A 25,030-nucleotide genomic window follows, 5' to 3' on the forward strand; every position below is an offset into this window, starting at 1 on the left:
TTTGCATATGCTTGGGCCAGGGAGTGGGACAATTAGGAGGTGTAGCCTTGTTGGAGTATGTGTGTCTCTGTGGGTGTGGTCTTTAGTACCCTAGTTCTGGCTGGCTGGAAGTGAGTATTCTGATAGTAGCCTGCAGATGAAGATAATAGAACTCTCAGCTCCTCCTGCAACGTGCCTGGATTCTGCCATGTTCTTACCTTGATGATACTGGACTGAACCTCTGAACCTGTAAGCCAGCCCCAATTACATGTTGTCCTTAGAGGGCTGCCTTGGTCATAGTATCTGTTTGCAGCGGTAAAACCCTAAGACACTGCCTACACTAATATTATGCATATCAGGAAGTCACTCTTAATTTCTGTGGATTGCTGCTTTGTGTGAATATTCAACAATGTGCACAACATTCTGCTCATTTATATTTTTAAATATAGATATTTATTCAGTTTCATAACCAGAACACTTGAAACAGAGTCTTGCTGGATTAGTACAGTGGCTCAGATGTGGCCTCAAAGGACCTCTCTGTCTCTTTCTCTCGCCTTCCATCTCGGGACTTGTTGTCACTGTCCTACAATGGCCTCCAGTGCTTGCTCATGAGTGTGTCCTCGTGGAACCTCAGTTTTCGCTGTGGATTGGGAGACACTGAGCTTTTTAGATTAATCCACATTGCCTTGTGTAGCTCCTGTTCTTTTACGGATGCGTAACAGGAGACCATGTTATAGCTCTGTCATTTAACTCTGCCATGCTATGTTCCTGTGTATCATAAAGGATATAAATGAGGACTCAATAGATGGATATGATGCAAGAAACAGCTGTGATGGAGGCATGCCCAGTGTATGCTATAATAATTAAAATCTCACTAACAGATACACCTTTCCCAAGGCCGCATACATAGGGAGTGATGAAGACAGGGAAGTGAAATTGTGTTTCACTTTATATCTGAGTTGTCAAACTGGTCAGCCAAAATAGTACAGTTTTTGTAGAAGTGCTAGGTCTTTACTTTTGAACCTCAAACGTTTTCAATCTCATCTCAGTTGATCTGTATTAGAAAGTCTGCCTTGCTAGCTTTGGACCATATATTCTGGGTTGCGTGTTAATTCCTCTTGAGCATGCGCTCTGAGAGAATGGTCATTCAACAATTTCATCAGTGTAGCACCATAGAATGTGCAAACAGTATTGTGTGTGTGTGTGTGTGTGCAGTCTATTGTTCCTATGCCCATTATGAAGAAAAGAGAAGAGATTAAGTCAAGCATAAAATAAAATGATCCAGTTAAGACATAAAGTAACCAGGAGAGGTCTGAGGCTGCTGCCCCCTCAACAGCCTGCCCTATGGTAAACTTTGTAAGTCAGGGTACACCTAAACATTAAAGAATATAGTATAGTAAACACGTGAGCTAGTAATTGATCCATTTATCTCACATGCATGCACAGTGCATAATTATAAGCTGCACTTTTGAGTGGCAGCACCAGTGCGTTTGTGTAGACCCATCATCCCGTGAGCCTGTGAGTGATATACATTGTACCCTGACTTTCCCATTGCTCAGATACTATGTAATCTCAATAGCGATGAGATCATCCTTACATGACAGTGTTGTGTCAGGAAGTGTTCATGAACCACCCCCAAAACCACCAAGGAGCCAATTCTGATGCAATTGCATTAGAGTCTTTATTTACAAGCTTGAACTCAGACCACACTGCCATCTCTGACTTCAAAATGGGAGGGTACAGCCTGGAGCTCTTGGGGGGGGGGACGACAAGGCTTTATAGTGAGATATAATGAGATAGGGGAGTTTAGCCTGACAAGTGTCTAATTGAGTAACTATTATACTCTGACGGTTGAGTGCCCTGAAGCAAGACCATACACAATCAGGAACAATCAGACTAATCTTGGGTTAACTGTTGCTAGGAAGTAGCTAGGGAGTAAGTCCGGCCATGGACAAGCAGTGGGGTCCTTCCTGGTATGTGGGTGTAGCTTGAGTTCCTCTGCAGGTCAGGTTCTCAGGCTTTTTTTTTTTTTTTCCTTTTAAGATGGAGGCCAGTCCCAAGATGGAGTCGGTTTGGCCTCTCAATAGGATTCTATTTGTAATCTCTAAAGTAACTGAATCCCCATTCTGTTGATAAGGAAACTGAGGAGCAGCTGAGACCCTTTCCTGGGTTTCACAGCTGAAAGCATCCAGGCTAGAATTTCTGCCTTTTCTGTCTAACTCCCAGGCCCACGTGTTCATCTCGTAGTACTCTGGGCTTCTGCTTGTGCCCCAAGCTGGCTCTAATTCCTAGGAGACTGCTGCTGTGTGATAACACAGGCTACATAGATTTCTCCCCCCCCCCATATATTTGTTCCTTATCGGTTTATAACATCAAATTAAATTTCCTGAACAGCTTTGCATTGTGATAGACGGCATTGTTCACTGTCCCACTCTTTCACATTGATTCGATTTTATTGCTCCTGCAATGTGTCTTAATACAGGAAGCTTAGTCATAAGAATTCCAGCATGCCAGAATTAGTCGTTTAAGTTTTGATGTAGCATAATGAGAAAAAAAAAGTAACTGTGGAAACCAGATAGGAACCTCGACAAAGACAGGTGCAGCTGGCCAAGGAAATAGAACAGTTTGAAATAATCACAACTAAGGAACTGAAGAGGAAAGAGATGAACACAGAGATTTAGCCAGGATTATTCAATTAAGACACATATGAAAAATATCACCGATTAGGCCACTTTATACTCCTTTTGTATTGATTATATAATTTCAAACCATAGCATAACTCATAGCCTTGCCGCTAGATGGTGTTTCCTGAATATATAAATCTTAACATTATTTTCACCTCAGTTTGCCTGGGACAGACATGTTTATAATTTAAATCTTTTTTTTTTTTTTTTTTTTTTTTGGTTTTTTGAGACAGGGTTTCTCTGTGTAGCCCTGGCTGTCCTGGAACACACTCTGTAGACCAGGCTGGCCTCGAACTCAGAAATCCGCCTGCCTCTGCCTCCCAAGTTCTAGGATTAAAGGCGTGCGCCACCACGCCCGGCTCATGTTTATAATTTAAGTAACGACTATATGTTGCTTTAAAGACCCACTCAAAATACTCTCTTGCCACTTGGTCAAGGATTTCATTGGCATTGCAGGAATCCAAGTGGCACTAGGGATGTGACATCAGAGGCTGACTATTCCAAGTGTCATTGCTTCGAAAGCTGCGCCAGATGGATGATCCAAGAGAATATCCCCCGTTAATACAACTGTTAGTCGGGAGGTGCTGAAACTCTCCGTGCCGCCCGCCACGTGAGTTCCCGGTCTCAGGTCGTCTGCTGTGGCATGGCTTGGCCTTAGGAAGTTCTCTCCTACCTGAGAGTGTGTGTTAAACTCGCTTATGTCATAGTTTGTGAAGGGAGAAGGCAGCCAGATATGGGTTGGGGGACTGCGACAGTGGGAAGTGGGGCAGGGGTCTGGCAAGTGCACCCTCACCAGCACAGCGCTGGAGCCTCACAGAGGAGTGAATCTGGTCTCCCACGGCAACCCAGTACTCACATCAGTAAGGGCCCAGTGACATGCCCAGGTAGCATCAGGTGGCCAAGGTCCGAAAGTTCTCTTGTTAGTCTTTGTCTCAGCACTCCTGGGCTTTGTCATATGCCAGATTTACAGAGTTTTCACATTTGGAATAATCCAGGCATATTAAAGATGACGATTAGAATGATCACTCATGAACACAAGTCTTGAGATCTCTTTATTGAAGCCTAGAGGCAAGTAGCATTTTGGGTCTATGTTGGTGAAATGATAAAAACTGTTTCCTGTGATTTATCTAACTTGGGGGTGTATCTGTTACGTTAATGAGAAAGAAGCTTTTTAGTAGACCACTTAGTTGTTGGCGAATGACTGATGAATACAAACAGTGGCTTTTTTTGCTCTGTCACTAATGTAAACCTTTCCTTGTTTCATGAAAAGGCAAAATTTGTAAAGTGAGGATTTGAATGGTTTTTTGTTGTGTGTGTGTATGGCTGTTTTGCCTGCACATATATGTCTCCATACCATGTGAATGCAGTACCTGGAGACCGGAAGAGGACATCAGATTCCCTGGAACTGGAGTTACAGATGGTTGTACGCCACTGTGTGGATGCTGGGAATCAGACTGGGTTGTCCGGAAGAGCAACCAGTGCACCTAACCACTCAGCCGTACAGCCACCTCGCACATATGCTTTTGAACGAAACCTTCCTTCAGCAAAGCTCTGACGGCAAGAGATTGTGCAGTTCATGTCAATGATCGGTCACAATGGACTTAGCACAGTTTGGAACCTTTCTTGCATATTCAATGAGAAGTCTGAGTGCCCATGATGCAGACAGACTTACAGAGCAGATGTGGACACTTTTCTAAAGAAGAAGCTATGTATGCCAATCTTGATCAAGATGCACTACATCCAAGGGGATTGAGCAGGGATTATAAAAATCAAGAATCTGGAAAAATGGTTTCTGTTGGGCCATGGGGAATGATTTCATGTGAAATGAAGGTTAAGATAGGATGCCCACTTTGGAGATGTGAGGGGAAGACTTGTAGGCAGAGGAAACACTGAGTGGGCAGAGGGCAGCTATGATCGGGGTGTTTGTAAGAAGCTTGCTGTGGTTGGAGCTTCTATGATGTGTGTCAGATAAAGCTGGAATGAGCTGGGTTTGGGGGCATGTGATGGAGGACTCTTTAGTAGGAGGCTGAGAAACAGAGCCTTTTGTCCTTTTCCTAGGTGCAGTTTTAACCCTGATATCTTAATTTATGGTCAGAGCATAATCCTTTAATGAGAGCACAATGTTCCTTTTGACAGTTCCTCAGGGAACAAAATACTGTTCATATAACAAAAGTAGCTGAGGTATGGGTCACAATGGCCTTTTAGACTAAACATCCTGACAGCAGCTGCTCCATCTGGCTTGTTCGGATAGTTCAGTCAGAAGTCAGCCATTCCACACAATATAACGTATCTTGATTGCTCTTTGCTTGGATGATTTTCGAATTGACAGCCACCCCACTCCCCTCTTTGGTCAGGTGTGTGTGCTGATGCCCGATTCACCCTTCCTCTGGCAAACAGATGAGGATTTATTTGTAGGCTGCGTCATTACGGGCCTTTGTCTCTCTTCTCAGTTTCCTGTTTACCCTCCTCCTTTTCGATTGGTCTGGTTGTGGGCAAAGGGAAAGCTATTGATTTTTCTGTCTGAGAAAGAGCAGGCCTTTCCCATTTAAAGGAGTTGTGTTACGGAACCCATGGTGTGCATTGGGCTAATTCTCCAGTTGATATTTTTAGCTGTGGAAGGTTAGAGAAATCTAATCAGACAAGGTGGAAATACTTTCAGTGGGTAAAGATTTTAGTGGAGAGGGCCATTGTTGCTAGGACTGTACCTAAATGATTCTGTTGACTAAAGCTTAAGACGGATGTGGGCAAAGTCACTTTATTTTGATCAGCAAAGATCCCCTGCAACCTATAGTTTCTGCTTTTAGTAAGTTATAAGAACAGTGGGCACTTACTGAGTTTTAAATGTTACACATACGAATCAATTCCATTCTCAGACAATCCTAACAGGTCGTGGGTGCCTTGCCTCTCCTTTAGAGATTGTGAGGTACCGAGAAGCCCTGTAAATTACTCGCAGCATGTTGCTGGTATTTGGCAGAACTAGGATTTGAACTAATGACGGTCGGCACTAGAATTTTCAGTTCTGTTACATTGAAATCCACACACTAGTAAACATGTCTCTAGGCTTCATTAAGTACGGCATGTGCCTAAATATTTTTGACTCTACTCTGTAGTGTGAAGCTTTGAATCCGAGAAATTTCAGACTGTTAAACTGTATAGTCAACAGAAATCTATTTAGCATCGCCTTGCTTGTTCATTTATCTTCTTTTAAAGTTACTCCAGACTTCCCTGTCTCCTTGAATCTGTCAAACTATGTTTGTCCCTTGGTTCAAAATTTTATTTTATTTTATGTATATTTGAATGTTTTGCCTGTTTGGATGTACCCCATGTGCGTGCAAGGTGCCTAAGGAGACCAGAAAAGACACTAGACCCCTTGGAACTAGAGTTACCGATGGTTATGAGTCACCACATGGGGGCTGGGAATTGAACCTGGGTCCTCTGGAAGAGCATTGAATGCTCCTAACCACTGAGCCACCTCTCCACCCCCTTGTTTGCCCTTTTATCCATCACTAGCCATGAACATTTTCTTTGGAAGATGTGTTTTCTCTCTTCATCAAAATTATGCACATTATGGAATAAAGAAAAACAAACAAATAAACACCATTCCAGGTTGACAAACCGAGTGAATGTTAGAAGAATTAACCACAATTCTTTCACAGGGCCTTTGTGCATTTGTTTGTTTGTTTGTTTTGTGACATGGGCTTGGGCTAGCCCTGAACTTGTGATTGTCCTGCTGAGATTACAGGTATCTGCCACCACACTCAGCCTGTTCTGTAGCTTTTGCTATAGTGTTACTGGAACCTAGCCACGTTCATGTCTTTGCAGCCTCCGTTTGTCTGCATCCTTTGCAGCCTCCATTTGTCTGCATCCTTTGCAGCCTTCGTTTGTCTGCATCCTCAGAGGTACAGGGTTGAGTAGCTGGATCAAGTATGGCTCTCGAGACTTAAAATACTCACGGATCTGAAGGTTGTTTACAGAGAAAATCTGCTGACTAGCTCTAGAGCATACAACATCCACAAGACCAGAGTATGTCCTTAGCATGTTTCCTGTGCTTTATAGCTAATGAGATTATCAGTGATTTTATATGATTTAATTCAACTAAACAGCTGAGCACTTTCTGTAATATTTAGCTTGAGATGTAAGATCGAAGTTAGTGAGGAAATAATAACATTTTAGGCTCCTTTAAGTAATCTATAGCCAGGATTCTGATCTGAATTTGTGACGAGATTAACAAAATCGAGAGAAAAGAAAATCAGTTGATATTTAATAGGGCAAGATTATTTCTCTACTTGGTCTTTAGGATCTGGCAAAAATGAAGGCCTTTCCCTCTAATAGAGAATCATAATTTTGAATAAAGTTAAATGCAAACAAAAAAAAAAAGCTGGAAAAATTGGCTAGATTGTAGACATAGAAAAGATTGTGGAGAGGTGCTTTTATGTTGAGTGAACTGTGTGTGCTAAGATGGCTTATGTAGTGAGCTATCAAATTCTTGAGTTCCACATCTGCAGATTCAATGAGCTAGGTTGTATCCCAGCACCACAGAAATGAAGCCGTGGGGAGGGAGGGATGGAGAGAGGGAGGCAAACATCAGTGAGGATACAGACTGGGTCTCCCCCATCACTATTAAATTCTCCTGTTCCTCTCTTCCACACCCGGAAGCTTCCATTCCCCATCTGGTTTGCTACTGCAGCCTTCTGAGACCATCTGCTGCATCTTCATCCACTCAAGCTGCTGGGTCTGCCTTTCTGAAGCATAGTCATGGGACCCTCTGCTCTGAGTTTCACTCCTTACCTTTCAGCTTGCACAGTAAAATGCATCTTTCATGGATACTTAAAACCTGTGTGGCCTGAAGCCTCCTGTGGCGTCCCTCCCCACTCTCCTTCAGAGAAGCAGCAAGTCCTGGATTTACCAGCTTCACTTATGGGCTCTTAATTTTTGTGTGCTGTTCACGCTAGTCATGCTGTTTGAAGTGTTGTCCATTCATCCCAGCCTGTCAGTTCCTGCTGAAGTGTACCAATCTTTGAATTTCTTTTTTTTTTTTGGGGGGGGGTAACTTTTTCTGTCTTCTTGCTCAGCCCTGCATACAAATCTAAGCTAGATTTCACATTTCCATGCCATGAATATCACAACACATTTTCTGCTTTGTAGCTTAAAAAGATTACCCACGTGCCTTGTCCTGTGATCTGAAACTAAGTTCTTTTTCTACTGGCTTTTTTTTTACTTCTAATTCCTCTTCATTCTGTGGTTTTGTATATAAACACACACACACACACACACACACACACACACACACACACACACACACGACTTACTACTGAGTGGGTCAGTAAATAGTATTTATTGGCAGATAGAAAAACTCTGGCATGTTCCTTCAGCTGGCTGATTTTAACTTCTGTGATACATAGTTGCATTAATTTCACTAGCTACATTTATGCAAAGCCTACTTGATAGATAAAAGTTACAGGAATTGTGTTTTTCATCTCTGGGAAGTTACATGGCCCGCCCCCTCCCTGGACACAATTTATTTCCATTAAGGTTACTGGATTGTTGTACTAGTGTGGAAACCCTTGGTAGGAGGAGAAGGAATTTAAGTTTCTTATCAAGACACTGCTATGATGGAAAAAACAACATGTTGATCTTATCACTGGCTTTGTCGGCAGTGACGACAGACAATGCAACATAGTCAAGTAAGGTCTGTGTAGTGGGAAGCAAGACAGGATGTTTAAATTGAGACCCATGCGTCCTTATGGAAGTAAAGACATTGAGCTAAAACCCATGACTGCACATTTAGAGAAAGCAGTCAGAGTCTCCAGGGTCCTCATTTTGTTGTGAAATGAACTCGCCTGTAGATTCCTATGTAAAGCCCTTTCCTGACTACTGTGATGGTCTACCTTTATTGTTTTAACCGTTTTTATGAAACTTGCCTTTGTTATTTCACAGAGCGGCAGATCCTACTTTTTCTAGTCACCTTGTGCTATGTACGTTTGCGTAGTAGCTTCATGGTACCGTCTAGTCTTTGATAGAATTCATCTCCATCCCGGATTGGCTTGAATGAGAAATCAGGAGAGTGGAGAATGTACTGGACAAGAACACAATGTCTGGTGTGCAAAATGCAGGCCGTGGGAGGATTAGTCACAGGGCTGAGGGGACGACGCTGATCCCTGGCTTCCTGCGTGAGCCGCTCAGAATCATTGCCAAGTCACCAAACACCTCAACGAGACCTTCCAGAGGCTCCTCCTTGAGTACTGGTTGGTGTGGGAGATTTTGTTCAAATCAACTTTTCAACCTTTAAAACTTGCAGTTAATGACTGTCTCAGGAGGGGGGTGTTGGGAGACCTTTTGTACTGCAGAAGTTGTTATTAAATTAGAAAATGATTCCTTCTGTCAGTGTCGGGAGATAAAAAGCAAATAGGCTGCTCTTGTTAAAGCATCAGTTGGGTTCTGCTCGTTAAAAGAACCATTCCTATCTCTGCCTTGGGCATAGTTCTTACCTGCGCTTTAAGAATTAACCTTCCACAGGTACTCTCCCAAGGAGCAACCAGACTCAAACTCTAGACTTCTCACCTTTGGACCTCTGCCCTGTGTGCAGTTTCTGTGCAAAGTGAAAGTCTGGGCAGGCTCTTAATTAAAATAAAGGTGACTTGCCATTTGGTGAACAATTTTTTCAACAACAAAACAAAACAAGATATTATTCACTGGGGAATTTAGAATGCAGATATTATTATATAGCTCTGGCTGTCCTCATCAATTAATATGTACAGCCATAATATCCATTAATTTGTGGCTCTCAGAGATGTTTGTTTATGTCTGAAGTGTGTAATAATTTTAACCCAGAGTGCTCAGTCCCCTGGAAGGTCACAGCAGATGTCTACACGAACACTAATAACAGTCTCAAAACAAGCCAAAAAGCCTCGATCTTGGCATTGCACAACAGTACAAAAGTCTGCTCTTATCACAATGGACAATAATAGATTTCATGCCTGAGTAAAGCACACACAAATTAAAACCTGGTAATTTTCCATTTTGAACTCAGGCCCATGCTGTATATGTGTTCGGGTGTGGATGGGGTGTTTGAGATCTGTTCCCTGCTTCTGAGAGTACACTTTCAGTGGCGGGGATTAGCTAGGAACAGAAGTCACTCTGAGACCAGGGTGACCTCACAGGAGCATAGACCACAAGCCCCAGGGAAGGGCAGTTGAGAAGATCAATGACTTAGCCAGGGCCTGGGCTTTAGAGGGAGATTCTGAAGGGCACTGGCCGAGAGAATAGGAGAAGGAAATGGAGAAGTGGGAACATGTTCCTTGGGCCTAGGTCTGTTTGGCACAGGCTTTGGGGATACATGGAGGATGTGGGGAAGAAGGAGTGTTCTTAGTTGGGGGCCCCAAGACTCACTCTGCATCACTGTCTTGTCTGCTGAATTTTAGTGGTGGGATGGAGGGAAGAGTTGGAAACCTTGGCTGTATCATATGATCCTCTGTTCTTGATCTTTCTACTTTGAGAGTGATAGAAAGGAGATAGACATGGTCCATAGGAAGATGGAGGTTTATAAAGGTAAAAGGGGACCCCTGTGTTAGGATGAGGTGTTTAATTTTAATGAGATGTGTTCGTTAAGTGAGCCAGAGGGGACTTTTGATTGCTGGACTGCAATACTTTGATAGCTGGACCTTGCTAATCAGCCTCAAGAGGAAGAAATGGCCAAATAAGAGAATAGACCTTGGTGGATAGCTTTAAGAATGTCATCTAATGTTTTAGCAAGGCATAGAGGATGGGAAAAAATGTCTAGGGAAGGAGATGGGGTAGGGGAGAGTAAACGGGGCTTCCACATAGCCCAGGACTCTATATGTTCCCTCCTTCAGCTTGGACCAGAAGTTTGACAGAATCCATCACTGGCAAAAACAAGGAGAAGGTGGCTAGTAGAGTTTCTATTCTGAAAATTTAGATTTCACCATCTGCCTACAATTAATTATGTGAGATTAAAGGGCATGAATGGAATCCTGTGTGCCAAAAATAAAAAGATGCCATGCCAAGCAGAGAAAAAATCTTAGTGGGTATTAACCACACACCATCTATGCTGTCAGCATTAGCTACTGTTAAGTTTGCTCAGATCTACAAAATACAACACATGGAATAGATTTATTTTTGGATCAAGAGATGGAGAGGAATTTGGAAGAAATGCTTTTGGGGTGGAAAGATAACCACAAAGTGATCAAATGGGACATGGTGGCTTCCTGTAAGGCCAACACTTAGGAAGCGGAGGCAGGAGGATCTCCAGAAGTTCCAGCTCAATGTGGACTACAGAATAAGCCCCTATCTTACTTAACCCTCCCCCTTAAAAAAAGGATAACCACGCCATCCATAGCATTGAGGGTAGACAGGCCTCGTTTGCACTTTCAGTAGGCCATGGTCTATTAAAAAAAAAAGAGAGTGGATAGGGACACACTTTCAAATAATTAAACCCAAAAATATAGCTTTTATTTATATTCACTTACTTTATTTTCCCCCAAGACAAGGTTTTCCTCTGGAACCCAAGCTGACCTCAAAATCAAAATCCTCTTGTCTCAGCCTCCCAGGAATTGGGAGTATTGGTGTGGACCACAGCGTCTAGCTTGATGAATACTTTTAGTACTGTGTAGAGTTTGCCAGAGAGGGGTCTGTGGCTTGAGGAAAAGGGCTGCCTTCGTGTTTCAGGGTGAGGCATCTGTTTTGGGACTGGCTATTTCCTTTATCCTTAAAGTAAACATTTGTTTTCTCAGTCTGTGTATTTTGGCTTCCTGAGAGATCACACCAAGTTGAAAACTGTATTCTGCGACTGTATGGTCAGCAGTGGGTCTACCCTTGAAAGGCAAATTGAAGACGATACCTGGGTCTTCTCAGGAGATTCACGAGCTGTCGTGATGCTCTCGCTTCACGCCTGTTATCTGTAAAGTACCGCCTGGTATTTATCCACCTTTCATCGGGAAGCTGAGCTTGCTTCTAGACAATGGACTAATGGACTTTGTCCTCACTGAGAGCATTCGCTGTGTCACCTGAAGGGTTCTCTCTCAAGACTCTGGGCAGAGTACAGGTGTGAATCAGCACTGTGAGCACTAAAGAGGGCAGTGGTCATGTCTTTCAGCTAGGTAAGACAGAGCCGAGGCAAGACAAGCCGAAATGGCCGGTCCAAGCCTCTTCATCCAGAGAGCTGTTGGACGGCACCTTCTGGAGCGTGTCATGGACATTCTGTGGCAATGCCCTGTGTGATTGTTGTCACTCTTTTCCAGGTTCTTGCTGGGAAACCAACGAAAGAAGACAGTTAAGGCACCAGCAGTGCCAACAGGGCTGGCAGACCGCAGAGGAGCAAGACGAGCTAAAGGCATCCGAAGCCAGTCCACTGAGAAGCAGTTGTGATGGTGCAGCCAAGCTAGAAGACTCTGACACAAGCCGAAGGTGAGTGTGAAGAACACTCACCTCCAGAAAAAGCAGGGTGGGTCAGGCAGTCTGAATAACACCAACAATAATGACCTGTCACCACGTCATGGCAAAGCGCTTCTTTGTACCCTCTTGTATATCCGATCTTAAAATAGCACATCACAATCCCCGTTATGTTTAGTCACCTCGGGGGAAGGTTCCATCTGACTTTCTTTTAAAGGAAAGGACATAAACGTTCAAAAGTATCGGTTAACTTGTATATTTCTATCTACAGTCTCTTGTGTGGAAGCTAGACACCACCCTTCACTTCTTGAGTGTCAGCTTGCAGACCTCAGCATAAACATGGCCGCAGTGTTACCTTTGGTTTCCTTATTTGGCTGCACGCAGACAGCACTGTATCATCAGAAAATCTTTTTCTATTTTGTTTTGTTTTGTAAACAGACTTGGTTCTGGCTTTGCCCATGAGACTAAAATGATGAGCACGGTTTTATGGTCTGCTTGTTGTTTGTGGCATTGGTGCTTGCAGCACTTGTAGTGCTAATTCATATATTCCATTTGAAACGTTAGGCCGCTTGAGTTTCACCTTCAGTGTTTAGACACCACCCCCGACCCCCACCCTCCCGCAGCACGGTTGCTCTCCACTGCACTCTGCCTTTCCGTGTGCTAGTGCTTACTCTTGGGAGAGGTTTGCTCGCTGCATACCCTCCACTCACATTTGCATGTTCTGGGTGCAGCCAGCAGTAGTGATATCGGTGATGAAAATGTAGACATACATAATCTAGGGAATGTTCCTCATGGATTCTAATACCACTCTTCTATTTCTACATGGATCAGTCCTTCTTGGGAGCTCGGGGATAATTTAGTGTAATCATACAATGCAAGAAGCTTTCTGCTCATAGATACATTCATTCAAATGATGGTTTGCAAACTAGTAAGACACAGGACAATTTTTAGAACATGTTTTCATGTATTAAAAAAATTTAAAAATCAGTTTACTACATATAAACATTTCACATAAAAAGCCAGAAATCCTCTATTAGAAAATATACAATGTGATCTTGTTACCACCCTAATGATTACTATCGGATAGTCTTTAGCGTTCCATCAATATTTAATCAACTAGTTCTACAGATCGATGGTACCTGCCGGGCACCTACTTGAAAGCCATGCCATTTAAGAGCTCTGCATTTTTCCCCCTTTCCTCGTGTGAATTCACTTCTGTGAACTTCAACACAGATTGTCTTTATTCCCTGCCATTATTTTAATGTTTATTATTTTATATCAAACATGAGCTTTGAGAAGAATCTCTTTTGGGATTTACTAAATTTGCCTGGAAAAAAGAAAGCCTTTTCCAAGGTAGGATAGCCTATTGATCTTGAGAGAGCTGATTAGCACAGGGATGCATCCTGAGTTGTTTTATTTAGACACTGTGTTGGCATCTTTTTGTTTCTCTTTGTTTGATTTTGTTTTTTGTTTTTTGTTTTTGTTTTGTTTTTTGAGACAGGGTTTTTCTGTGAAGCCCTGGCTGTCCTGGAATTCACTCTGTAAACCAGGCTGTCCCGGAATTCAGAGAACCACCTGCCTCTGCCTTCCAACTGCTGAGATTAAAGGTGTGCACCCGGCTGCTGGCTCAGTGTTGTCATCTTAAAGTTGCGTATTTTATGACATAAGAGTTCCATTATTTGATTTAATTGTCACCCTAGCAGGATGTAAAATCGACTCATTGATCTGACTCTTCCTTGAATGACTTCTGTAGGGATTGAGAGTCCATTTTCTAGCTGGCACATCTGTCCCAGGGGTGATCCAGTGAGCAGTTTGCTGTGCTCTTTACCTTTGCAACATTGTGACATTGAGAGATATTGCCATCAGAAGGCATGGTGTGATGCATTTAGTCAAGACTGCCCCCCCAACTTGACCAATATCCTATTGTAAATTGAAATTCATTTAGTAATAACTGCTGTTAATTTGAAATTGGACTCAACTGTGTGTCTTTGTCATGGAACCATTTCATCGTGTGAGTCATTATGGGTGTACCGCTTCCCTGTCCACATTAGCTAAAATCCAATGTGGAAGGCTGACCTGCTCACAAAGCGATGTTTTCTTTAAAGAAAAAAAGGAAAGAAGAAAATATTTTACCGGAACAATTTTCAGAAGTTTCCCCCATGACTCATTTGGTTCTGTCTCTTAAACCGATTTTAAACCGAGGCTGTCCATTTTCAAACATTGACACAAATAAGGGAAAATATGGCTATATTTTCAAATATAGCTTAGGGTCAGGGTGATAGCTCATTTCCGGAGTCAGTATGTCTGCTAGAACTTGACCACATGCACAGGTAAAATGCCAGTGAGTCCTCTGGCTATCAAAGCTAGATTCATGGGAACCAAGTACTTGGGGGTGTGTTTCTGCATGTTGGCTAAACAGTGACTTAACTAGACAAGGGACAGACTCTTCGTAAGGCGAGGCTCAGGCCTGGGGGGATGGTTCAGTTGGTAAACTATGTGTTGCGTAAGTAGAGGGACCCTGGTTCAGATACCCAGCACACATGTAGAACCTGGCTCTTCATCTGTGGATCCTAGCTCTGGAGAGGCAGTGAGCTCTGGTTTAGTGAGAATCCTTTCTCAAAAGGTTCATTCTTTAGCAGATAAACAAGACAAAGCTCATATTTCGTTTGGTTAATTGGTCTCATGACTTCTATCTAGGATATCTCCTCCCCACCTTTTTTTCAAGCCCCTCCCCTGTTGACAAACTGAACTGCTTGGGCAATAGGACATTCCAGGTATTGAGCTCAGCTGTTGGTATCACTCTTTACTCTGTGATCTTAGAAGTCAGATCATGGCTGGCTTCAGAGACAGGAGCTCTGCTTCTGCCGTGGTGTGGCGTTTGCCTCAGGTCATGCCTCCTGGGAGGTGCATATATATCATATATATATATATAATATATATATATATATATATTATATATATGATCTGTTGTAGTTTTTGCTGTTCTTCATGATGCTCAAATAAAACTTGCTTTGTTCTCTGGAGCCCTTCAGATTGGCTTCCATATGTATAGATACAAAAGAGAGCCAGCCCAGTCCCAGCCCAGAACTCGTCCAGAGCATCCTGGAAGCACACTTGATATGTTAGGTTCTTTGGCTCTGTTTGTTGTTGTTGTTGTTGTTGTTGTTGTTTTTGTTGTTGTTACAGGCTACCTCAACTCTTCTGGAGTGTGTGCACTCCCTGTTTCTAGGAACCTTGGTTCTGTCATTACAAAATGGATTTTAAAAACATTAGCAGAGCATTGAGAGTCACCAATGTTTGCAGTCCTTTTTGTAGAACCCAGTTGTAAAAGTAACTTTTATTTGACAGATGTAATTGTTGCTACTTTTTCCCTCAGATAAAGGGATCAGGTGAGAGCTGTGCCCAAGCCCTGCTGATACTTGGACTGAGCTCAGACTTTCTTTCTCTGTTCTAACTATTCCTAGGCCTAGGTCTGGAAGTTCCTAATCTCCATACAATCTAATCGTCTAAGCTGACTGATTCAATATGTCGTCTCTCAGCTTCTGACTGAATTTCTCTGCTTAGCTCAAACTAACTTTGGCAATATGTCCTAATCTTCTGGCTTTTTCATTCTCTGGTTCATTCTGTTTTTACCTGTGTCTAGTTTGTTCTCTCTGCAACCTGTCTCTGTAAAACTGTCATGATAAAACTCACTCTCTCTCTCTCTCTCNCCTCCCCCTCCTCCCTTCTCCGTCCCCCTCCTCCTTCCTCCTCTTTCTTCCCCCCCTCCCTCCCTTTCCTGTGCTATTCTTGTGTGAGTTGGACATGTCCAATCTCTGACCCATTCTGTCAAATTTTTCTCTGATTCATTGCTTTGCCTAATAACAAATGCATACATTAAAATTAAGAATTCATATGGATTTTCTTGAGTAAGCATTATGGAGTTTTGATAAATTTTAATTATATATTTGTTTCCATTGAATAATCTTTGGTTCAAAATAATATGAAATTATTCCGCTTATCTTTTGGTTATATAAAATAGTTACAAATTAATAATATTACCCTTAAATGACTAATTATTGCTGAACATTTTTGTAGAGAAAGAAGCTAACTGCAAGGTTAGGTATTTTAAGCATTTATTAGCATTATGAGTGCTTTCAAACTTATATATGGAGTCCGGAGATGAGGTTTTCCTTCAACCTCCTTTTGTTGTTAATATTTAACGTGTTTCTTGGCATTGAGAATTAGTCTATTAAATCTTTAGTTTGACAGAGAATTTGAGGTATTTAAACACCCTCTGCATCACAACCTGAGGCTGTTCTGGGAGGGACAGCGGGCTCCTTGGACTCTTGGGTTCAGTTTGTGCCATATTGAATTCATTTGTTAGTGTCTACTCTCCCTCCTGGGGCAGCTCCAGACCGAAGAAGGAGTCATTCTCCAAGTGAAGCGGAGAACTCCGAAGTTGTTCCACGCTCATCCCCTTGTTTCTTTTTTATTTGATAAATCGATAATTTATGTTGGTTTTTCTGGAATGATTATCGCTTCTTTGGATCAGTCACATGATGAAGGGTTTTGATTTCTTGACACACTTTATAACATTTGACTGTGGAAAGATATAAGGATTCATAGAAAACACAGGAAAGGTCACCCTGTTTCCTGCTCTTTTCATTCTTCCTCCAACCTGGCAGTTAATTCCTTGAACTTTGGTCTCGGAGGCCGGCAGTGGGAGTGAGGAGGGGTCGGATGCCTCATTCGCCCACGGCCTTGTCACTGTTTAATCGGCCTCCTCGCACTGCCTGTGTTCTGAATCACAACAATGTCCGCTATTTGTGGATTTTTTTTCAAATACATTTTTACAGAGAATGATTCATGTTTTAATTATTTTAATTTGGAGCATTATTTAAACTTTATCTCATGGACTTGGTGTATCAAATGAATAAGGCTAGGAAATACTGTTTGAGTGAACCAACACAAGAGCACAGATTGACTTTGAAAGAGCTGGCTTTCAAAGCAGCAATTTTAAGTGGTGTTCCTGTGAGTGACGCTGCAGTGACTAACACACAGGCTTCCTGCAGTTCCGCTGTGCATGACTGGTAAGAGAAGGTCAGAGTTTCAGAACTGCATCTCAATGGCTGTACTTTTTATTATGCCTCTTACATCTCCCCCTAGTACACACACACACACACACACACACACACACACACAGACAATTTACTCATCTACAAAAGCATTCATTAATTCTTTCATTTTTACCCAAGATTGCTGAGTATTTGTTCAATGTCAACCAAGCACTGTTGTGAATCCTGCAGTTGTGACAAAGGCATCTTGAAGACAGGGTCCAAGATGAAGGGTCCAAGAGTAGATAGTAAGCTGCCCCCCAACCCCAGTGATGTAACTACTGAGGCAGGTGCTGTGGGGGAAGTGAAAAGCTGTGCCCATTCAGAGTTAATGTGGAATTGAGAACTAAATGACAGTTTACTGACTAAATATTCATAGTTTTGAAATTGGGAAGTATGGCAGAGTTTACTTCAACAATAACTGCAGGCTTGGCATTTGAGTTTATTTCAATTTCTGAAGAACTGGTGAAAGCTGGAGAGTGTCCTTGAAGCCGGGTATGTGGAATGTTCTAGAATGTTCTTAAGATGTTCCTGCAAATCCAAAGTTGCTTCAAAATAAAACACTTGGAAAAGAAAAATTCAGGTGAAGAAATGCCAAATTTTTGCATCAAATCAAGTATAGTATACCCCAGGTTTACATAAATGAAGAAGCCACACGCACACCGAAAAGGGAGGGGAGAATGGTGGGTAATGTTGGGAACATTTATTATTATTATTTATTATTATTATTGATTTCTAGATTTGGGTCTTGTTTATGTTTAGACTAGACAGAGTCTCGTCTCTTTCTTTTTTAAAAATAAGACCTATTTACTGTTACTTTATGTATATCTATGCCAAAATTTTAAGTATGTGTGTATGTATGTATGTGTATATGTATGTATGCATGCATGTGTGTGTGTGTGTTTGTGTATATGTGTGTGTGTGTGTACATGTGTATTTATGGCCACTACATGTATGCAGTGTCTGCAGATATCTGGGTGCTGGGAATTGAATTTTATCAGCAAGTTGGGGATTTTACCCTCTTTAGCAGAGATGTTTGTTTTGTTTTGTTTGAGACGGAGCTTCTCTCTCTGGCTGTCCTGGAACTCTATATAGACCAGGATGAACTGGAACTCAGAGATCGCCGCATCCTGAGTGCTGGGATTAAAGGTGTGCGCCACCATGCTCCGCAAGAGCCTTTTTTTTAACCTCAGCAATCTAAAACACTTCCTCTTTTTTCAATTTCACTTTATTTTATTCACATAATTTAACCAGTAAATTTCTAAATCTTCCCATGACTATAGTTCTTATAGCTATAAGAACTTACTGTACTACTAGACATAAAGTATAAAGACTCCCCACCACCAGGGCGAGCTCTGCTGTGCAGCCCAGGCAAGGTCCTGAGTACTGCAGTCTTTGAGGGCAGGGCAGGCTCTCCTGCTCCCATGACCTCAGGAGCAGCTCTTCTGTCTGCAGCAAATAATAATGAAGTCTTCAGGGGAAAAAAAAACAATTACCAGTATTCATCTTGATATCATGGCCATGATTTCCTGATTTAGTTTGTATTTTGCTTGATTTTCTTTCCTCCTGTCTTCTCTGGGTATCCATACTGAGAATAAATGTATTGGCTTATTCCATGAATATTCTTACTTTATTATCACAAATTTTTAAACTAATCAAGAGACAAACAGGTTTTTGAAATAAGTATCTTTGAACATGTATATTTTCAGATATTATTGGGGCACTGTTTATGTTCTATTCAAGTAATGCATGATTGGCAGACTTTTTAAAGAAAAAAAACAGCTCGATGCTGATTAGAAAAATAGGGTTGTTTTCCGTTATTTGTGTGTGTGTGTGTGTGTGTGTGTGTGTGTATGAGAGAGAGAGAGAGAGAGAGAGAGAGAGAGAGAGAGAGAATGTGAAGTCCTAAGACACATTTGTAAGAGTCAGTTCTCTCCTTCCACATGGATGTCAGGGGCTCACGCTCAGATTATCAGGCTTGGGCACAGGTGCTTTTACACACTGAGCCTTCTCTCTTTTGCTCAGTTCATGTATTTTTCTGAGCACAATTGTTTTTGTGTTTGTGTTGTGTTTTGTTTTTAAATACTATGTTGGAGGAGATAGAGAAATCTGAAATTGGCAAGAAAACTTAGAATCATAATCTGTTCCATAATTGAATTGCTCACTGTCACATGGTTGTGTCCCTTCCTGAGACTTTCTTATTTATAAGTCCGGATAGGCTTAGGAACTTGCATGACAGGGGTGTGCTCAGGTATCATATCCATTCTGTGCCATCATCTACAGACACATTGTGGTAGGCATCCATGGTGTTTCCCAAGCTTTGGGGTTTGAGAGAAAATACCCCTTTTCATCCCAAGTCAGCGTCAAGTGACATTTCAAATTATCCCTGAGCTCCTTCACTCACTGTCTTTGTGACAGGATATCCTCATGACCGAATTATATTCTTACGACTTTTAAAATATGTGCTCCAATTTTTTAATTGATCAAATAAATCAAATATACTTCCAGCCTCCAAATTCTGTTGCTGTTGTCTTGTTGAATTGTTGCCCTTACAGAATTTTAACTTAAAGAAAATTCCCGAGCCGGGCGTGGTGGTGCACGCCTTTAATCCCAGCACTCGGGAGGCAGAGGCAGGCGGATTTCTGAGTTCGAGGCCAGCCTGGTCTACAAAGTGAGTTCCAGGACAGCCAGAGCTATACAGAGAAACCCTGTCTCGAAAACAAAAAACAAAACAAAACAAAACAAAACAAAACAACAAAAAAAAGAAAATTCCCTTCCCCTTCTACATTGTCAAAGGAAACCTATAGACTCAGTGTAATTTCCTTAAAGCTCCAATGCCAATTGTCTCAGAGATAGAAAAAGAAAGCCCAAAGATTTAAACAGAAGCACAAACAACTTTGGATTGCAAAGGTAATCCTTAGCTTAAAAACCTGATGCTGCAAGTATCACACTCGCAGATTTTAAGTCTGATTACACGTAGACATAATAATAGAAACAGCATAGTCTTGGCACAAAGCAAGACATTTAGATGAAAAGAATGGGATAAAAGACTCAGAGCTAAACCCATACATTAATAGCCTCCTATTCTTTTTCTTTTACAAAGATGCCCTAAACAAATAGCCTCTTTGTGGTGTTTTAATGATAATGGCTCCCATAGACCCATGAATATTTGGTCTCCAGTTGATGGAACTATTTGGGAAGGATTAGGAGTTATGGCAGTGTTGGAGGTGGTGTGTCACTGGGGTCAGGGTTTTGAGACTTCAAAACTCCACACCACCCCTAGCCCCTGCCCCGTAGTGCTTTTGGATCAGATGTGAGCTCTTAGCTTCTGCTCCAGCATCCTGCATCCCTGTTGCCATGCTCCACACAGTGATGGTTGTGGACTCACCCTCTGAAACTCTGAATCCCCAATAAACTCTTTTCTTTTTTTAAATTGTCTCGGTCATGGTACTTAATCACAGCAATAAAAAAAAAGTAACTGAGAGGGGCTGGAGAGATGGCTCAGTGGTTAAGAGCATGACTGTTCTTCCAGAGGTCCTGAGTTCAATTCCTAGCAACCACATGGTGGCTCACAACCATCTGTAGGATCTGATGCCTTCTGCTGGTGTGTCTGAAGACAGCTACAGTGTACTCATATACATAAAATAAAATAAATAATTCTTTAAAAAAAGTAATTAAGACATGCCTCAACAAATGGGAAGCCACATAAGCAAAAATGAGTTGGACCCATATCTTCCACCAAATATATAAATATCAATTCAGAATGAATCAGAGCTGACAGTTCTGTCAGGGGAAAATACTTGAAGATGAAGGCCTGGGGAAGGGTTTCTTGGAAAGGATTACAGCAGCTCAGGAAGTAAAGCCGAGATGTGCATGGTATTAAATCAGGTCTACACCGCAAAGGAAGTGAATAATCCACAGAAGAGACAGCTTTTAGGATGGAAGAAAATGCTTTCTATCTATATATTAGACAGGATGATTATGTAGATGAAAGGAACTGAAAAAGCCAAACACCAACACCTCAACCTATAAATGGGCTAATGAAACAACAGCTCTTAAGAGGTTAAGTGCAGATGGCCAATAAATACATGAATGTTCAACAGCTTAGCCACTGGGGAGATGCAAATTAAAACTCCATTAAAATTCCATTTTAACCCAGTCACGATGGCTACCAGCCACAAAACAAGCAACAACAAATGCTGGCAAAGATGTAGCAGTCCCCTGTATACTGCTGGTGGGAATATAAGTTGATAAGGCCACTGTAGAGATCACTGTGAAGGTTCCTACATAGGGAACAAGCAGGAGTAACGTATGACCAGCTTGCCACTTATAGACACACACCCAAAAGAATCTAAGGGAATGTTATGGAGAGATATCATGACCAAGAAAACGTGTATAGAGGACAACATTTAAATGGAGTTGGCTTACAGTTTTAGATGTCCAGTCTATTATCATCATGGTGGAAAGCATGGCAGTGTGCAGGCAGACGTGGTGCTGGAGGAGCCAAGAGTTCTACATCTGGATCCGTGGGCAGCTGAAGGGGACGGATGGTGTTCCACACTGGGTAGAGCTTAAGCATATATAAGACCTAAACATCTACCTTCACAGTGACACACTTCCTCCAACAAAGCCACTCTCTATGGGTCAAACATTCAAACACATGAGCCTATGGGGGCCATACCTATTTAAGCCACATACCACATAGATGTCTACATATCCATGTTTATTGTTTATTTCATAACAACCAAGTCATGGAGTCAGCATATGAAGAAAATGCGGTATATGCTCACAGTGCAGTTGTAGTCTGCCATAAAGAGTGAAATTATGTTTTCTTCTAGGAAATAGCTTTGACTGGAGATCACCATTTTTACTGAAATAAGTCAGATAGATCCAGCCAGCCATGGTGCTTGTAAGGTTAGAATTCTAGCAAATGCAGAGGCAGGAGAATGATCACAAGCCCACAACAGCCCACAACAGCCAGGGACGTATGCCAAAACCCCATTTCAAACAACAACAACAACAGCAACAGAACAAAGAGTAATAAGGCAAATCTTGCATATTTTCTCTCATTTGTAGTTTCCTGCAGTCCTTCATAGGTACCATTCCTGAGCAGGTATACCCGTGACCTCTCAATGTGAATGCAGAAGAGAGACTTGGCAGTGGAGAAAGAGAGATAGGACTTTGAAAGCGGACATCAGTATCCTCAGAGCACATAAAATACTTGAAAGAAACTGTAGGATGCCCAACACTATGATGAATATACACCAATAAAAATAATTTAAAACCTTAAAAACCTCAATTGTTATTTGAAGTTTAGTTTTGAAATGAAGTCAATTCTGTATGTAGCTTGCCAGCTTTTCTGCAGCATCTGTGTATGAATATGCCTTTTAACTAGTTCATTCTTTCTCTTTCCCACAAGATCTCTTCAGTTCAGCCAGGCATAGAGTTCTCTTGTCCCCTCAGCATCTTCCCTGAGATACAAAATCGTATCAGGCCCCACTGGAAGAGGCAGGCAGGAGCTTAAGCCTTTTAGGACTTAGTTTAATTGAATTATAGCTTACTACAGGACCAACACTGTGCAAACCTTATACACACACAGTCAAGTTATCAGGACTTCCATTCCTTTCATCTTTGGTGATATCTCAAGTATTTCTGATATTAAAGTAAGCTTTAAGGGCTTTTTAAAATTTTGTCTGAGGGACATTTGTTTGTTTGGTTTGGTTTTTATGTTTCTGAGACAGAGTCTCATTAGGTAATCTCAGGCTTTCTCAGTCACTACTGCAGCCTAGGCTGGCCTCAAACTAGCAAGAGTTCTCCTACCTCAGCCTCCCAAGTGCTAGGATTATAGATAAGTACCATCAAACTGAGCTTAAGATAATCATAATCTATGTGGTATCTGATCATTTTCTTATCTTTTATTGATGTTTGGATCATATTTCTAATGCAAGTTGGGATTGCTTTCATAGTCCATGAGGATTTCTTTAATGTAAAAATAAAACATCAGTGCAAGAAATACGTACTTGTGAGCAGTATAGTGTCATGCTGACCCCTCCCCACTATGGCTAGTTTCAGGGGTACCTCTGAAGCCTAAGCTGAGGAGGGGTGCACACAGTAGGTACCTGAGCCCAGCACTGAGTAGTCACGAAGGTTCCCATACCCCAGTTAAATGAGTTCATGAGGCTGAAAAATCTAAGTAAGGCCTTGTAGTAGACCTCATATGCCAGCCCTTCTCTCCCTGACCTAACAGTGGAGAACAGTAATCAAAAACAAACGTTCATGCTGGTTCCCCAAGTTAGCATTGTAGACACCACGGCACATGCATAACAGAAAACTTGTCATTCTAGAAGGGTGGCAGTTTCTCAAGATCCTGACCACAAAATGTCTGTAATCAAGCTAGATGGCAGCAAACTAGTAGGTGGCAGGTGCCACAGTTCCATGCAGCCAGCCTAATCTATCAGCCTGATGCTGTCACGTCTTCCTGGCTTCTCATGGGTAACTCAACACAAGAAAGAATAAAACCTAATAATGCCCTAAGGCCCCTTGGGTTCCATTAGTAGCCTGGCAGGTCTTTTTAAAGGAGTTTTTCTCTTGGGAAGGTTGAACTCTGTATAGTCTTTTTCTCCAGTGGCTTCTGAACAGATAAGAAACCGGAGTTCATAATTCATTTGAATCATTTTGTGTTATCTTCAAGCAGATACAGTAATATCGAGGAATTGACGTGAGAGTAGTTATCTGCAGGCAGCTTGTGTGCGCAGTTATCTGTGCCTAATGGATATAATGGAGAAACTGGAATCTACTGACGTGATAAGCTCAGTGAACATCCTGGGTGGTGTTTGTGGGCTCATGACGTATAACCACAGTGACGAAAATCATATTGTCCCTTCCCTCAGGGGTTCTGAAGAATCATGTCAGATAAACAGAGGACAGAACATGCGGAAGCGGGGGGCGGGGGGCGTGATGCAGGCTGGAGTGGCAATTCTAATAGGAAAGATTGCATCATGATGAAACCTGGCTGCAAACCCGTGTAAAACAGTGCCTGTGTGTGGTACAAGGCAGCGTAGCTGATTGTGTGTGTGTGTGTGTGTGTGTGTGTGTGTGTGTAATTTACAATTTTAAGTGTGACGTGTTGTGGCACTGAGTGAATTTCCATTCACCATCCATCCCCAAACTGTTTTCATTTTCAAAATTAGAATTATAGACTCAGCCCAGTAGGCATCAGCTCTGTTTCCGTGTCCTGAAAAGCCTGGTAACCGCCACACCTGTTTTCTCTGTACCTGGGGGATGACTCTGGGTCTCTGGTAGGAATGGAAGCATGCAGCATCTGCCCCATTGTAGATGGCTTGTTCCGTGTAGCATGATGACTTCTGGGCTCCATGGCGACAACTGTTCTTGGTTGTCACTTTGACTATCTGGAAAGAACTACAATCTAGATATGGAGGGCAAACCTGGGAGGGATTGTCTGCTTGGCTTGAAGTAGGTGAATCCACTTCTAGCCCAGACTTTTGAGGTAGGAAGACACACACCATTGATCCGAAACTTGAGATGGGGAAACACGGGTCTTTAATTCTGATCTTGAGGAGAGGAGACACTGGAGGCATATCCAAATCTCCAGGCATACCTTCTGCTGGAAGTCTCTGCTCTTTGCCTGCGTGCACTCGCCTTGCTAGCACATCCTTTCCTTCCCTGGCACTGCAGCCTACTTCTTTGGAATTCCAGTGTGTACAGAAGGCCAGCTGAGACAGACACCTAGCCTGTGGGACTGAGCAACGACTAGATTCTTGGACTTTGTATTCACAGCTAGTCATTGTTGGATTAGTTGGACTTCAACCTGTAAGGAGAGAGAGAGAGAGAGAGAGAGAGAGA

General features: G+C 42.1%; 1 protein-coding gene across 12 annotated transcripts in view; it reads left to right on the forward strand.

Annotated features, from left to right (window-relative positions):
- Osbpl6 (oxysterol binding protein like 6) overlaps nt 1-25,030 on the forward strand; it is a 185,522-nt gene that overhangs the window by 75,639 nt on the left and 84,853 nt on the right. For 11 of the 12 annotated variants that reach the window (XM_029470666.1, XM_029470664.1, XM_029470669.1 and 8 more), the window contains one exon: nt 11,921-12,086. The gene's annotated coding sequence lies outside the window, so the exon portion shown is untranslated. Of the gene's footprint in view, nt 1-11,669; nt 11,780-11,920; nt 12,087-25,030 lie in introns of those variants that run through there. The other variant, XM_021184241.1, reaches the window with a different exon arrangement.

The sequence above is a fragment of the Mus caroli genome, chromosome 2 (assembly GCF_900094665.2).
Source record: "Mus caroli chromosome 2, CAROLI_EIJ_v1.1, whole genome shotgun sequence".
NCBI classification, from domain to species: domain Eukaryota; kingdom Metazoa; phylum Chordata; class Mammalia; order Rodentia; family Muridae; genus Mus; species Mus caroli.